This window comes from Dendrobium catenatum, unplaced genomic scaffold, assembly GCF_001605985.2.
Source record: "Dendrobium catenatum unplaced genomic scaffold, ASM160598v2 fragScaff_scaffold_879, whole genome shotgun sequence".
Taxonomy (NCBI): Eukaryota; Viridiplantae; Streptophyta; class Magnoliopsida; order Asparagales; family Orchidaceae; genus Dendrobium; species Dendrobium catenatum.
Genome location: NW_021319341.1, coordinates 1,199,391 through 1,204,591, shown reverse-complemented (window position 1 = coordinate 1,204,591; position 5,201 = coordinate 1,199,391).

Sequence of the window (5,201 nt, the reverse complement as noted above, 5' to 3'; positions counted from 1 at the left end):
AACGACCAGTCAACTTAACCAAGGTTGATGAGATAACATACAAGGTGGCCTCATAAACTATTTGGAGTAGTTTGGGATGAGTGGCAAGTCACAGGATTTGGATTTAACAAAAATATGAGAACTGGGGATGTTTGACAAAGTTTTGGTGAGTTGAATAAGTCAACTTGGCCATGGCTTATTCTGTGATGAGCTTGAATATGCTCTAATCATTAAATATAGTGAAGTCATGAGTTTGTAAGATTTAAGTCATAGATTCAATGTTTGAATGAGATAGTATATATATAGGAAGGTTTGACTATTGCTTGTGAGTTGACCAAGACAAAGTAACTGAGAGTTGACTCATAGAGTGTTTAGAGATGGTCAAAGCGTGTATTTGAGTGATGTAGAAGGATTAAATAGGTTGGTTTGAATGAATGCAATGAAGATACCCATATGCGTCAAGTTTGATTTGACCATATTTAGGCTCAATTGACCAAGTCAACTGTTGACTAGGTTAGGATGACAAATTAACCCAAATCAACAGGGGAAATAGTCAAGGGAATTTGAATGAGATTTGTATGCATTTGAGTCTTGATCTAATATAAAAAGGCTTAATATTTGATTTGGTTAACCCTGGTTGACCCAGGTCTCAATTCTAGGTTCAATTGATTTGGTTTGATCAATAAAGGCCAATAGAGGTGGTCTCATGGGTCAGAATGGTCATTTGGGTCAAAATGACTATTTAGATCCTTAATGGGCTATGTAGTCAGCCTAGATTGACTTGGTTAATCAAGTCTAATTTAACTGTGCCATATTGAAGTTTAAAGGAAACTTAAATTTTGTCTTTAGGAGTATTTGGGTCATTTTGACCCCTTGGTTAATTGGGTCTGTCAAAATACAGAATAATGTTTAACATGTCATAATCAAGGGTCTGGACATGATAAAATGTTTCGGGGAAGGTCCCAATGTCAAAATCCATAAGGTAGAGGGTCTAGTGGCATAGGTCGTAAAATATTTGAAGGATTTACAACCTTTAAAAATAAATTTAATTTGTAAGGTTAGAGACCTTAGATTGAGCTTAAATTTGAAAGGTTGTCCCTAGGGACATGCCTAGTCAATATGAAATTGATAGATTATGAATCAGATGTCATTTGACTGGGTTTTGAAACGATTGAAAAATTACTCAAAATGACTTTCTTTAACCTTGGATTTTGATCTAGATTTTGGATTTGATTGATTAAGTTTGAAATATACATATCAATAATAATCAACTAGATGATTGTTAAAGAATAGATATGGTTAAAGCTTGATTAGAGGTTGGTTCAAAGGTTAATTCAAAACTAGGTTGGAAGACTAGATAGATTTGAAGTCTAAATTGGTTTGAAGTTTGGATTGACTAAAATCTAGGTTGATTGAGGTTTAAATGATTGAAGTCTAGATTGATTTTGAGTTGACTGAAGTCTAAACTTGAATTTAGAATTGATTTAAGTCTGGATAGATTTGGGGTATGGATTAATCTAGAGTCCAGATTGATCTATGGTCTAGATGGATTTAAAGTGTGGATAAATTAAATCATAAATTGATATTTAGATGGTTGACACCTAGAGCCTTGTTAACCATCAGATCATTTAGGTAGAGGTTTGAATTGATTTGAGATCTGGATTGCTTTGAGATATGGATTGATCTGGGTCTGAATTGGTCTTAGTGACCTCATACAAAAATAAAGTCAACACCTCTAAAATTAGGAAAAAATTATTACAATTAAAGCATAATAATATCTATATTATGGAAAAGATGATTTATAAATTAGATTTATAATTATTCCTGAAATGTTATTTATCTATGTCAAAATATGGGCTATTATAATTTTTCCATTTTTAAAAAATATCATTCTCAACATTAAAAAAAAAACAAAAAGAAATTAATTCATCAAATCATTAAATAAACTAATTCAATTTTTTAAAAAAATCAATATGTTATCGATAAGTCCAAAATAGTATTGATCATTAGCTTATCATTTCTTTCAGTCAACCATGTATTTGATCAATCTATCACACTCATGCATCATTCAATTATATATTATATAAATAAGACTATGCAATGCTCATTACTCAAATAAATACATAAGAATGAGAATTCTACTAGTGGATCCTCGTGGCACATCTCTATCATCCTATTAAATCAAACTATAAACTTTGGGTCATATTATTATTGGTGTATACGTAATAGAATATGTGGGCTCTTTTTAACTTTCACTAGCTCCCCTTTCATCTATCATGCTCACAGATCCTTCACTGTATCCTCTGTCTATAACCTTATCTATATTATTCTGCTCTAATCACATGTCTTTATCCTTCAAATATTTGAGGGCAATCCATAACTTATGTTTATATTGCCCACATTTGAAACACTATCATGTTAATAGAACACGCTGACCCTGTCTTCTTCCATAATGCACAAACTTTGGATTACTAGCAATAAATACCATATATACTGATCGATAATCACTAGATGTGAAACTTTTGTTTTCATTAACACTTCCCCTACTCATCCCTTCACCTAGTCTTTTTATAGTCATGTCATGCATAAACTGAGGAATCTAATCCTCAAAGGTGCTAATGGATGTATTAACACATTTTGGAGTCCCCTTAGAAATTGATAAATTTTTTTTTCTTCAGTAGTACTAATTAATTGAGAGGCATACCTAGCCAATGTTATTATTAGGCTTCATACTTCATAATAATCCTATTCCTTTGCTTCAACCTTATAAACATATCTTATATTTGCTCTCTCACTGATGGGGGTATGAACCAATCTATGAGCACATATATAAATTATATATACAAAATCTTTGCATTCATTTTTCCTTGAAATATCTCTCGTTGTTGTTCTGTCCACCACCTTTCAGTGTCTCCTTCAACTAGGAATATAACCAGTGAAACTTTTCTATTTTATGAACATTGTATGCTATCAAATATTTTTTCCACTCTCAATAAACCCATATTAATCATTATTCCATTAATATAAATAGTATATGCACATCAATCCATCTTTGCATGAATAATAATATTAATAAGAAGTAAAACTAATAGATCAACAATAAAAAAAGGGTTCAATATGCAAAATAAATCCATTAATCTATTACAAAATCAACAATGTATCAAATAATAATAGTTTTATCAATCAATATGCCATGTCAATATGCTATGTCCATGTACTACATAAATATGCCTATCAATGTCCATCAATATATCTTATGTCATGTTGTATTAGTATCAATGAAGGTCCTATCAAGTTTTTTATCGATTCTAGTTATCAATCTATCTATGTGTTATCATGTAAATGAAATCATAAACATGATTGTGAATAATAAGGTAGGATATCCATCTATTTACATGGTGTTTTCTTGTGTCTTATCTTGGAACTTTTATTCGGTCCAGTGAATGTACGCTCCTCTACGTTCGGCCACCAATATTTTAGCGCCACGTAGCATGAAGAAAAGGCGCCGACCCGACCCGCTGTTTTTTGGGTTCTCGCACTTGCGTTTTTTTTAATCCTTGACGAGCCGAACAGCATCCCATCACCTTTTGGATATATTTCAAATACCTAGCAATACCAAGCAAATACTGAGTTGTACCTAGTTTTTTATAGCAATACCTAGCAATACAGAGCAAATCCCTAGCAATACCGAGCAAATACTGAGTTGTACCTAGTTTTTTCTAGCAATACCGAGCAAATACCTAGCAATACCAAGCAAATCCCTAGCAATACCGAGCAAATCCTGAGCAAATACTGAGTTGTACAAAGTTTTTTCTAGCAATACCGAGCAAATACCTAGCAATACCGAGCAAATCCCTAGCAATACCGAGCAAATCCTGAGAAAATATCGAGTTGTACTGAGTTGTACCAAGTTGTAGAAAAACTCGGTACAACTCGGTATTTGTATGGTTTTGGACTTCAAAGAGCGGTATTTCTCTTTTTTTTTGCAGCAATGCATTAGCAGAGCAGCACAGCGGATTCAACCTCGCGATTCTCGCGATCTTGACGACGGAGTTGGTCTTGGAGCTTTGCAACTCGCTGGCTGATAAAAGTCTCTTGGTTCATCATTTTCTTTGACTGTTCCATCTCCGGCATGGCGCAGAAGCGGGAGAGTATTCCTGATTCTCCTCAACCACTCATGCATATCCATTAACCCTAAACTTAGTACGGAAGTATAAGTTCTCCCAGTTGCCCTGATTCTCCTCACCAAACACCCCCATCGGCAAACCATCGCATCACCTCATTGTAATACCTGCTCGACTTATCATCCCTTAAAACCAATAATGGCCCCTTCAGCGCATTTGCGATTCACAGATGATCTATACGGTCCTGAACCGCCTTGCTCTTCAGATTGAGAAGCCATACCGAGAAAATAGCGAACATAGCATTCCCGGGTTCCGCTATGGGTCAAGTCGTCGGGCCGTGCGGTAAAGAGTAAGAGCACGTGGCGACATATTATTGGCGGCCGAACGTAGCTCTACGTCAGGTCAGAGGACGTAATAATTGTTCCTTATCTTGGATCAATGTTAGGTGTTAAGTATTGATGTTAGATGTCTATCTTGTATAAGAGTCGTCATTCCTATCTATTAGCATATCTTGCCCCCTCACAACTCCCTATCTTGTATCTTAAATTTTGAATCTTTAGTTTTGCATTGGGATTACACCATAACTCATAATTTAAAGAAAAGCTTACTAGCCCACCCTCCTATACAAGGTATCTTGCTCTAACCAACATAAATTATTTTACAACTAGCCAACTTTTCTTACTTATATATGAATGTTACATGCATCATGTAGCAATAATATCATTTTCACCTATGGATGCAATTATATATGAAAAAAATAAAAATATACAAAATATGCAAAATATTTAGAAATTCATGATTATCATTTTACCTAGTGAAATTTGAAAATATGTTAGTTAAAATGCTCATATTGATAACATATATTACATATCAAAAGTTATGCAATGAAAGTTTGTTAAAATCAAGATATCGTAACTTTTGTAAGTTTTATAATAATTGAAATATATAAAATATAAAATACACAAAATCATTAAAACAGAGGTCATATATATAATAATAGCCTGCAACGAGATGAGCATATTTTCTAACAGGACTGAGTGGTCAAATCAGCTCTAAGACTTCTAAATCCTAACTTTTCCCCTCATCTCTCTTTACTAT